Raw genomic sequence first — 12711 nt, 5'->3', positions numbered from 1 at the left:
CAGCTGCCAGAAGAACGGAAACTGCTCTCCTGAACATCCGTGATTACCTGCTCTCTTACCTTGACTCTAACATTCCCTTTGTCCTCATCCTTCTTGATCTCTCCTCTGCTTTTGACACGGTCAACCATACCATCCTGCTCAATCGTCTCTGTGACAACCTGGGTATCACCGATCAGGCTCTGGCCTGGCTGACCTTGTTCCTTTTTGATCGACCCTCCCAGGTAACACTCGGGTCCGTCCTATCCACTATCTCCCTCTCTACCTGTGGTGTTCCCCTGGGGTCTAACCTCTCGTCTAGGCTTTTCAACCAATACCTGGAAACTCTCACCTACTGCATTTGCATTTTCTGCTAAAATTTCCAGTGCTATGCTGATGACACCCAACTAATTTTCAGGCTTCCTTCAGCCACCTCCTCACCTTCCCTCATCTATGATTGCCTATGTGCCATTCAAAATTGGTGTGCTGCCAACAATCTTTGTCTAAATGCCAACACAACTGAGATCCTCCTCATTGGGACACCTTCACCATCCTTTCCCCTCACTCTCTGACCGGCCTCCCTTGGCCATCCCCCTACCCCTACTTGTGAGGCTAAGAACCTCAGGGTCATCTTTGAATCCACACTCTCCTTCTCCGCACACATCTCTGATGTCTCTAAAAAGTCATATTTCTTATTGCACCTCCTTAGAGCTACTCTGCCTTTCCTCTCCTTCCCCCAGAAGGTCGCAGTCTCCCAAACGCTAGTTCTCTCCAGGTTGGACTATTGTGACAGCCTCTTTCTAAATCTACCTTCCTCCAACCTCCGCCCTTTACAACTAATCCAGAACAAGACTGGGAGACTTGTCCTTGGCCTCAAGCCCTGGGATCGTATCTCTCCAGCTCTGAAGTCCCTTCATTGGCTCCCAATGGATGCAAGGATTACATTTAAAACCCTCTGCATTGTCCACAAGGATTTCTGGGGTCTGGGACCGAAATACCTTCAACTATCCCTTCGTAAATACCTCCCTTCTCAAGCCCTTCTCTCCGCTATGTCTAATTCCCTCAGGGCTTGGCGTTTCTCAAAGAAACGAGCTGTGGACGGATCTCTGTCTTCAGCTTGGGCCTCCCTTTGGAACAGCCTCCAACCACCCTGAAACTTGAGCAGAACCATCTCTGGTTCTGGAAAAACCTCAAGACCTTCCTCTTAACTTCTGCTTTTGCCCCTCTTCTCCCCAGCTAATCTGTTTCTCTCACTCGGCATCGTGCACCTGGCCACCCTCTGTCCTTCGGGCCCGGGTACCTGCACACCCTGACCCCCTCCTGAACTGCCTCCGGGCCACCTCTGGTACTGGGATCTATATCTGTACCCATAAATTCCCCCACTCTTCCTCTGCACTTATCTGATATTCCCTATATGACTAATCATGCACTTGCCATGTGTCTGGCTGCACTACCTTTTTATCTTCATTTATTTATGTATTTATCCCACATATTATTTATTCCGTTCTCTCTTCTTTCTGCAATTTCCACTTCTACCCCTCAATGCACTTTCCCCCTTTCTCCCTTGTCCTTGCACTTGCGTGTTCTTAATGTCACTGAGCCTAGTAAGATCATATTTTTGTTCTCCCCTCTTCCCCTCCCTTTGATTGGTCGTGCTCTGAAACACTTGTGTATGAGCACGATATAAATAAAATATCATATCATATCGTATCATTGAATCATTGCTGAGCCTATGGATTGGAGTTCCAACACGTAGCCTGTGTAACACACCGGTTTAACCAGTGAAAAAGCCAGGAAAGGAGATTTATCATTTTGTTCAAGATTTGAGGGCTGTCAATGTAGTAGTGATAACTTCCTTCCCAGTTGTGCCACATCTGGCTACCATACTGTCCTGTATTGCAGCAGAAGCCATACATTACAGAGTGGTTTATCTGTTTTCAGATTTTTTTCTCAGTCCACATACACAAAGACAACTGATATCTCTTTGCATTTTCTCATAGGGGGTACAATACACATGGACCCATTTTCCCCAGGGGTATACATAAACTCAAGCCCTCTTTTCACAACAGCTAAAAGACATATCTGAATGATACAAGTTTGCCAGGGATATCAGGACTGGCACAATATTTTGATGATGATTTACGGAGAGACGGGCAGTAAAGGTGTATGTTGAGTTTTTTAAAGGGTGGGATATTATTGAGGAGTTTACAGGCCCTGGAAACTGTGTATAATGAGGATACACATGCATTTGATGTGGCTCACCATACTATATGTGCTCCTGGAGATTTTGTATGTGCTATGAATCAAGAAGGGCCTGAGCACCCTTATATTTCCACCACTGTTCTTCTAATAGTCTTTTCTCTTCTTTTGGCAGGGGTAATATGAAGCTGCAGACAGTGCTGTCATTGACAAGGACCCGTGGTAATTAATAAGGGACCCTCCAGCTCACCTCACCTTCAGTTGGCCCCTGCCCAATGTGCTTCATTCGCCCTACTAGAAATTCAGCAGGAAACCCAATTGTTACAGCTAGGATTGGAGCAATTGCTAGAGCATGATAAAAAAATGTGTGTTTATATTATGCAAAATGAATGGTTTCACCACTGATTAAGGAAGAGCTGGATGGTTCACTGACACAAATGAGCAGTTTGATTGAGCCATAGATAAGGGACTGGTGGCGGAATTCCCAGTGGAAAGGAAAAACAGGTGAATTTAGATATAGTGAATATTGTGTCAGCAAGGATAGGTTAGTTGAGCAGTACGTGCAAAAGAGGGGTCTCTTAACATCTGTGAACCCCTGAGGGAGGGGGAAGGACAGTAACTTGGCGGGGCCATAAAAGCACCATATTGTTAGGGCCAGGGTCAGTAAATCCAAGGCCAGGTGTACAATAATTAATGGATTTCTAGAAATTCACAGACACTTCTCCAGGTTTTTCCTAGATCCCTCTTGCACAGGCACACTGCACCAAGGAGCTCGGTCAGGGTCACCTCGCCCGACTTAACGTTTCCCACTCAATCCCTATTAACCAGTGGCACATAAAGGGGTTTCTTTAACAAAGCATTATACGTAACACCTCTACCAAACTGAACTTAAACATTTTTGTAGTTAAAAGCAAAAAGTCGGTTTGTCCACATCTCTTTCCTCATAGTGCACATCAAGGGAAGCTCCCTGGCCAGGGACTAGCCTCCATTTGCCAACCTTTGGCCAATGAACAGGATTCAGAGAAAATAATACAACCATCAATCAAAAAATGGAGGGGCAACAAGGAAATTATTTAAGCTGTAGCTTCAATTGTTCATCGCCGCAACGGTAACAGTTGACTTTGCTTGTCTTGCTACAGTTGATGGCTACGTGACCAATTTCTCCACATCTGTAGCATTTCACTTTGATGCAATCTTTTTGAATATGTCCAAACTCTCCACAATACTAACATTTTTTCTCATCTGCGTGGTCAATCACGAGCCAGATGGCCTAAGCTTTCGATGGTTGTAGCAGCACTGCTCCTTTTACATTTTGGGCTCTTTGCAGTCCTTGTCGATGTGGCCACTCCGTCCACAGATGTTGCAGGCTACAAAAAAGACATATTCCTGAAGTACACAATCTTTGGCAAGATGGCCAGACTCTCCGCAATGGTAACATGTCCCTCTGGAGGACATAAAACCACCTCTACCATGGCCCCACCCTCCTCATCCCCGACCACCTCCAGTGGGGCACTCACACACCCAATTGCCCGAATGTCTGGACTTGAAACCTTCCTTGCTGCTCATGGTGTTAGTTAGAACATCTGCTTCATAGTCCTTCTCCAGCCGCCTCCTCCTTTAGGTCTCCCCCCTGTTTATTTTCGGTTCCTCCTCCTCTGCTGCACCACACACGGGTTTGCACACAACAGTTTGGCTCCCACAACCTCCTCCCTTCTCTTCTCACCCCCACACTTTTCCCCCTTGATCCCCCTCTCTTCTGCATACGACTCCAATTGCCATAGCCGGACCAATAAATGCACAAATAGAGTAGATGTTGCCTATTTCCCAATTGACCAATCAGAGAAGCACTTCTCCCAACTTCTCCATCCACTTCCACCAATGCTTAAACATGATTGTAGAGCATGGTTAGTAGCCACCTCCCCAGAGAACAGCATCTTTAATGCGTGTTTGTTGTCAGTAGAGGAGCTTCCACATGTTTAGTTCATTTACCCTTTACATGTAGCATATGGTGATGCACTTTAAGGCACCCTCCACGACCTTGCGTCAGAGCACTGAATGTGAGAGTAAGAAAGCTCTGCCCATGGTAGAATGCCACGATACATCAGCTCAGCAAGACACTCTTCGCTCCATGGGCAACAGCATAAACCAAAAGAATTAGGGAAGTCCTCCAGAAAACGTGGCACACCCCGGAGCAGGTCTGCACGCTTTAATGCAATGACGGAATATTCAGTGCAAAAGGTAGGTATAGTAGTCCCCACTGAGGGACCAGAGGAAAGTGCTGGATGGGACATGGACACTATTGGTGACATCGGTTCTATGTAATTTTAAAAAATAAATTAATAAAGAATGAATTTATACTGAACCCAAAACAACGAAAATAATACCAATTTTCTTTTGGGGTGGAGTTTCCTCCAAGCCCTCAGTGTCCCCATGTTTAAAGCCCCAATCCCCTGCCCATCAGATTTAACACCTTACTCCATCCCCAAATATATTTGTTTTAAAAAATGAGTATTTTTTCATTACCAGTGACATCCCCAGTGCTCAGTCCCTACTCGTGCCCACAGAGGGAAAGACACCAAATGACAAGCATTTTCCAAAGCTGCCTCTTTTGAACTGCAGCAGGCAACAGTTGTACTTACCTCTACGGCGGAGTGCCTGAAATTATACAGGACAGTGCAAGGTAAGACTGCGATTCAAAGCAGGGTTTGCACACAATGCTTAGAGCAAAGAAGCACAGCTTGCTCAGCAGTACAACTGATCAAGGTTAATCATGGAACTTGAGGTGACTTTGCTGTGCCAACAAACACGTTGAACCAGGCTTAATTCACAGAGCGGTGCAAAGGGTATTTTTGCAGCGCAAAGTCACTTTGCAGTGCAAAATTACTCTTTGCACTGTACTATAATGGGTCTAATTGCTTAGTTCTATTTTTGTGAATTGGGCCCATTTAGTGCTGTAGTGGTGGAGCCAAGTACCCCCACTCAAAGCTCCTCCCCCATGCTACCTATAAGTTGGGAGCCAGAGTGTGAGTCACGTGCAGTACCAGTGAAAATACCTATACCAAAGAGAATCTTGGAAGTAAGGTTCCCATTGAGAAAGCCATACATGCATTCATGACAATATGATGGCCATTTAAAGGAAATATTTTAGGAAGTATGAAAACTGAGCAAAAGAGAAGATCGGAGACTTCATGAAAAGCAGAGCCGACACAGCTAGGAAAGAAGCAAGAGGCTGAAGACTATGGACATCCTATAGGCACTCTAAAGAGGAGGTGTCAAAGATGAGCAACATTTCGGGCTAGAGATGAAGATGCTCATGCTACAGAGATAATGAAGAAGATATCAGGTCATTTTACAATTGTACACATGCAGTAACACAAGCAGACAAAGTATTCTTAAAGGCTGGCTATGTAGTGAATAGATTGCAGCGATGCGCCAACGTCTATGCATAGGAGCGTATGGACTATGGATGTTCCACAACGCACTTTAGCAGAGCTGGATCCAGTGAAAAGAGAGGTTTTCAGTGTGTCGCAGTTGAAAATCTATTGAATTACAGAGCTGGATTGAAGAAAGGCTTGGTTGGCCCAAAACCAAGAAGTCAAGGCCGCAGTCAGTGGAGTAACTTTGTTGAAAATGTTGGGGGGGACATGACATCTGAATAAAAGGTGCCCAAGCCAAATGAATGGGGACAAAATGGTGTGCCATGAAAGTTGGGGGGGACAAACACCCCTGTCCCCCCCTAAAATTACGCCCATGGGCGCAAGGAGCCTGAATGTTCGTACGGTGGTTACAGAACGTGTGAAAAGAACACAACTCCTGTTTTAAGTGAAGAGCGAGAACATTGAAGACATCAGAGGTTCTTCATTTAATAGTATTTTAAATGCAGAAAGGCTCTAAAACATGGTCTGCAGTCACGTGGATGTATGAAAATCGATACTGGGACGAGTAGTATCGAAACCAAGAGACAGAGTATGCCTATACTCCCTCATATTCTCACGCACAGAGAACATTTTCAAGGCCAAGTTCAAAGCCTTAATTGACTAGCAGACTGCAAAAGTGATGATAGATGACAGGCTAATTGGTGAAAAGCTATGGTTATGACCACCCACCAGCACCTGGATGCCAGCCTGCGTGCTGCTTGCACATGTGGAATATTACAGAGGGGTACAAGGGTGCCAACCAATTATAGAGGGCCACGTAATAGGGAGCCCTATAGTCTCTATAACCAATGGTATGTTGTGTATTTGATGACTTTGGTAGAAACCTGCACTAGAGGAGGGCTTAGTTGCCCCACCTGATGTTAGATACCCAATCACCTTCCCTGGCCATTATGGTACACATACCTATATGTTCCCTTCAAGCATATCACCCTCCCAAGTAGGTTTTTGTAGGTTGCCAGGTAGATTGACATCAGTGATGACAAGATTTTAGTATATAACATACTTTTTTTAATGACGAATATTGAGTGAGAAGATAGAGCGAGTTTGTTGATGTTTGTTGTAACTCCCTGTTTTAGATAATTGATATTAAAACAGACGTACTTTGCCAACTTCCTAAGTCAGTTTTGATTATTGATGTTTGAGTGCATTCTCTATTTCCATCCATCTCAAAGTATTTCTACCTCGTCTTAAAGGGCTTGTGTTGGGTACACAAGTTCACGTGGGGGCAGAGAGATGATGGTTAAAAATCCATTGACATAGTAAGCTTTGGGGTCCCGGAAATATCAGACGTCTTCCGCCATTTAGTTGGAAGAATGTGAAGCTCCTTGTAGATAGCGGCCACTAGTTTAAATAAAACTTGTAAGTACAGGTGGGGAGGGTCCCTCGTTTTCAAACGGAATCCCCTCCCGATTTCTACAGGAAGCTGGGCGGACTAAAGTCTGAAGCGGCTGGTTGAGGAGGAGGAGATCCCAAGGGTCAGAATTCAAAAACGCAAATGGTGAGTAGGCTGAGTGAGGTGGTAACTGAATGAGCACTGAGTGGGGAAGAGTGAGAATGGTAAAAGAGTAACGGCGGGTTAGTTGGGGTATTTTATTCTTTGGGTTTAAGATGAAGAGTGTCATAGTTTAAGATGAAAAGTGTCATAGTTTAAAGGTTATAGCCTGGAAGCCTACGTCAAGGAGGTCTAGAAGGAAATTGTCCTAAAGTCCAAGTGGACACATCTAGGCTACGAACGATCAAAGATCGGTAAAGTGGACAGTTCATACTCCGATCAGAGTCATTATTAGTGGCAGAGAAAAGTCATGAGGAGCGTTGATGAAAGTATATGTGGGCCGGCCAGTCTGTAAATTTGTCTGCCTGTCTGTATATTGTATATGTTGTATGTGGTAAAGAAATTAAATATTGAAAAACAAGGAAGAAATAGACTGTGGTGGAAACATTAAGATTTGAAATGTAATTATTAATTTATAGTCGACTGATAATCTTCAGTGAATAAGTAGATTGGAGTAAAAGTGAAATAAAGGTTTGGAGCTGCGACGATTGGTGCACGCTCATATTGCATTATTTTTCTGGAAAGCATTTATTTGTGAAAAATAACAGTAAAAAGGGACAGTCGATTGTGACTAAGTCATGATGGAGGATATTACTCCGCTTGTACACTTGTGCAGACAGCTGCCAAAACACGCACCCAAGCTTAAGCAGTACAGTGCGGAATGGGTTAAGTGAACAGCAGATAAAATGTTCATGCCATGGCCACAAGGGGGATCCCTATCCAAACCAGTTTTGCAACATATGACGGCATACTTGCATGCAGCATACACGGGAAAGAAGCTAGAATAAAAGGTTAGCTAGCTTATAGCTTTGGAAGATGTCCCAGGAAGAAAAGGAAGACCTGGCTCCTGAGGACTGGATGCTTAACCAGTGTAAAGAGGGGCGTGAAGAGCCTTCTGCTCCCCCTAACGCGCCTGATGTAAATGGTGATAGTGTGAAAGATGAAGGATTATATCCTTCAAAACAGCTTAAGGCAGTGACAGGGTATAGCAACCTGACGTATAAGTCGGCTGCAAGTAGCAGCGACGAGAGTCCAGAGAAGACTCCAGAAAGAGATGTGATCCTTAAAGTCCCACGGGACAAGGAGAGAAGTCATCGACCAGGTATGTCTCTAATATAAAGAGAGAAATAAAGAGATGGAAAGGGGAGAAAGATAAAGCTGATGAGGTAGCGCTCCTACAGAATGAATGGATGGGCAGTCAGATATTGCTCAAACTTGATGGAAAGAGCATTGTGGAAGTAAGGCAAAAGGAAAATCAGGATGAACAGGATAAAAAAGATAAAGAAAGAGAGAAGCGATTGAAAGAAGGCGAGGTCAAAAGAAAGAGTAGACAAAGGCAGGAACAACTTTATCAAGATGAACAGTTGAAAAAATAGGAAAGAGCAGAGGAGTATGATGACAGGTAGAGAGCAATTGAAGAACGAGATAGATTTGAAAAGAAAAGAGAAGAAGAACAGAAATTAAGAGATAAAAGAATGCAAAGACGCAGAGATGAAGAAGTACGTAGAGCAAACGAGAGAAGAAAAGACAGGAAGATGACAGGATTAGAGAGTAAGCACAGAAAAAAAGAGAGTTTGATGAGGAAATGGAATTTAAGAGAACGCAAAGGGCACATGAAATGGATTGCATAGAGAAAAAATTAAAGGAACCTAATCCAGTAGTAGCATCGGAGGAAATAGAAGAATTCTTCAAGAAAACATGAACCAATGCCAGGTCTTTCTAGAGCAGATCTAGAGGATGATTTTGATATAAGAACCATTGAAGAGAAAAATGAATAAGGTTTATCATGAAATGAGGACCAAAAAAGAATGAAAAGGTACCAGAAAAAACGATTGATTTGAAGGTGCACAGTTGCAAGGCAAAGAGGGAGGATTGTTCAGCCTTGAGCATAGATCCTTGTCTTTGGACAAATTAACTCTGAATAGAGATGAGAAAGAGGGAAGCCACACTAGTTGGGAACAATATATGTCAGACGAAGACAGAGAAACCTTCCATGGGGAGGAGGGAGCTAGTGCATGTGGTCTTGGCGGTGTTCTCCGACAGACAGGGAAGTGAGATTGTCAGATCTGGACCTACCTAAATCGAGAACGCCAGAGCCTCTGGCGCGGCCAGATCGACCTAAAGGGTGATACCATAGTGTGAGGGGGGGCTCGCCAACTTATGTGAGCAGGTTAAGGTCTTTACCAGGATGAGGATGGTGTGGAACCATTGTCCCTGCTAAGGACCGGCAAACAATGGGGGATGAATGCGATTTAGGGACCTCATAGTTCCCATTGTTAGAAAAAGGAGGGGTCAGACCACAGTATATACCATGGCCCCAAATGGATAAGGATAATTTAAGGTGTAAACCTCTAGACACAGATGTTCGACATCCTGGATGAAGGTAAATCAGAGGTTCTGCACTTTCAATCTTCTGGATTTATCAGTGGCTTTCAATCTTCTGGACCAAGAGTGGCTCCTGAACATCCTTGAATCAGTAGGCAACTGTTCACAGAACACATATGCTGGATCCACTTGTTTCTAAGTAATCGAAGATCCTCAGTTCATCAGAGTGACGCCACCTCAGACTCTGCCCCCATTTCTTGTGGAGTTTTTCAAGGTGCTTGTCTGTCGCCAACTTTATTTAACATCTACATTAAGCCACTGCGTGACCTCCTAAGTGATCCAGGAGTGTATTTCACAAACTGTGCTGATGATACGCAGCTGTTGCTTGAGCTCGGTGGGGATTACGCAAGCAATGCAGCTGATCTTGCTTATATCTATAAAATTGTCAAGGTCTGGATGTCTAGGCACTGGCTGTGCCTCAAAAGCACCAAAGCGGAGCACCTCATCTTTGGTTCTTCCCAAGCATGTGCTAAATCAGACCCTATGTATGCTAGCCGGACCATCGAGGGCTGCAACGTACAAACACTCCCAAAAGTGAAAACTTCAGGTGTCTATATGGAATCTTCTTCTGGCGGAGAGGCACATGTCAGTCAAATAGTTAGAAGTTGTCAATAACACCTCAGACGTCTCATTCACATTAGATGCTCTGTGCCCGAAAGGAACTGTATTACATTAGCCCGAGCTATTCGCCTGCCGAGGATCGATTATTGCAATGCACTCCTAGCTGGTGCAATACAACTGCATACATAGAAGTCAAGTCTTACAAAATGATGCCATTCGAATTGCAAAGTATGTCCCTTACATAACTCACATCTCCAGAATCAGGAAGGGAATGTATTGGCTGCCAGTGGCCGTCCGAATACAGTTCAAGGTTGCTAACCCAGGGCCTGATTCACAGAAGCGTTTTATAATGGTGCCATACCATTGGAAATCGTTATTTGAATCAGTCCCCTAGTACATACATGTCTTCATAGCAAAGCCCAGGTTTATCTTCAGGAACAACTGGTCAAATATGAACTCTACGATCTTGTCACACTAATATTCTGTGTAGCCCTAGATTTAAACAGACTAAAGGAAAAGGTAAAATCCTTCCCAGTCCAGGCAGGTCAAATTACTGATTACTGCAGGAGAATGTTCCCTCCTTCCTTAAACTCTTGCAATCTGCCTTGTTCAGTTAAACTGTCTATTTTGCTCACATAATAACCTTCTCGTCTTCTGTCTTTACTCTGATGTTTTTGTCCTGTGTGTACATGTGTGCCGCGATACCTGCAGGCTTTTTACACGTTATACATGTGTAAATAAATATATATATATATAAACAAATACTCAGATAACTCCTTATTGCATCCTTCCAGGAGATTAAAACAACATGTTCCCTAACTGTCAGTTAATTATTGCAATCCCGCTTGCTCTCATCATGATTTTTATTCCCATAATATTTTTGTTTTCATTCAACTTGTATGTTTTTCAAAGGCCAGTTGTCACAGTGTGTTTAAATAAGCTGAAAGCTTCTTTACTAAACTAAGCGTTTAAAATTGCAATTTATGTTACTTATAATTGCATGTAAATGGCCTATGTCCAGTGCTTTTGGAATAAAACACAATATAATTAACACATTATTATCATAATAATTGCTATTATTATTGGTTGTATTATTATTTCAAAAGTAATGGCTAATAAGCACTTTCCACAAATACAAATAAAGTGAAAAGGTTATACATAGACTTGCCATTTTTCATCATAGTTGAGGATGCCGTTCTCCAGAGAGGCATCTGTCGATAAGCAATAATCATGTCCGTACATATATAGGACCATTTTTGAATTATTGGAAGATAGGTTTTTATTTAACAAAATATTAGCACACCTTGAGGAAGAGCTTGGCTCGTTCTGGGCTTTATAGATCGTAGAGAACATCTCAATGCCTTAGCCATGATGGAGCATTGCATGTCCATTCAACTTTCAAAGTTTTCAATTTGGCTTTGCGCTATGCAACAATGTATGGTAAATACACATGCATATTTAAGTATATTACAATAACCCACAATACGAATACCAAAAAAAGAGAAGTTTGAGAAAAGCCTTTGCAATGAAGAGTAAGTCAAATGCATTCAATGTACATTTTTTAAACTAACACTTCCGGGTGACAAGTGAGCCTTTTATCAACAGTGTTACTGAAAATGATGTTATGCAGAGAAACTAGAGGAGTCCAAAAAAAAAATTCAATTTGCTCAACATTAATCAAGGTTATAACTAACTTTCCAGTACGGATACTTAAAAAGAAAACTGACGTCCATGATTGGCCTTCGATCAGCGTTCTGCCCTATAACAACAGTATATATCACATGTTTCAATATATGCCATGCCTCTAATTAACATATTTATGTTGCATAGAAGAAAAGCAAGACAGTGCCTACAATTTGAATTGCATGGCTGTAAAATATTTGAGTGTGCATCTAATGACTGTCAAAAAACAAGTCAAGAAACTGCAATTCATTTTGTATTAGTAACGCCCAGTCATACCATAGTTATGTTAAAAAAGGGATACTTGTACATCGGTGACAGGGCATTAATACGATGAAAAAATATGTAATTATGTTGTAAAGGTCTGAAATCCCAGTGAAATGTCATTCCAAAATAAACTACTAACTGTTAATTATAGGTGATATTTAACTTGTGTGAAGATTAAATACCACCACATACTCTGGTGAGACTTTTATTGCTTTTTTGGGCATTTCAATATTTTAATTATTTGTCAGGAACCTGCCACTGAGCGCTGGAAATCATACTTCTATGCACAGCTGTGACCTTTACATTTTTGCGCATTTTTTACAAACGAAACTTTTGAACGAAACCTAAAAATCAATAGTGGACATAACTTTACCAGTTATAGGTTTTCTTTGATCCTAGTGCTAAGTAAAAAGTAAGTATGGGAAATCTATAGAAATAACTGCCATGTTCATGAATGGCGATAAACAGCAATTGTGCAAAAATGTGAATTAGTTACATTTTAAAATCAATTCATTTAGCGTTCTATTGTGCATTTAATAAGCATATGATACCTTTGCATGTTTCCATTCAATGCTGGGGAATGTACAAACATTTGGATGGTGCTATTTGTTTAGTGTCATGGCTTGACTTTATTTTATTGTGTTCAGTTCATGT

At 42.5% G+C, this 12711-nt stretch overlaps 1 pseudogene; it reads right to left on the bottom strand.

The window, feature by feature from the left end:
• Nucleotides 1–3244: 3244 nt before the first annotated feature.
• On the bottom strand, nucleotides 3245–3741 carry LOC138514732 (CCHC-type zinc finger nucleic acid binding protein pseudogene; annotated as a pseudogene).
• Nucleotides 3742–12711: the final 8970 nt, after the last annotated feature.

Source organism: Ambystoma mexicanum, chromosome 12 (assembly GCF_040938575.1).
Source record: "Ambystoma mexicanum isolate Mex_15411 chromosome 12, UKY_AmexF1_1, whole genome shotgun sequence".
Lineage (NCBI taxonomy): Eukaryota > Metazoa > Chordata > Amphibia > Caudata > Ambystomatidae > Ambystoma > Ambystoma mexicanum.
This window is presented reverse-complemented; position numbering and strand designations above follow the sequence as displayed.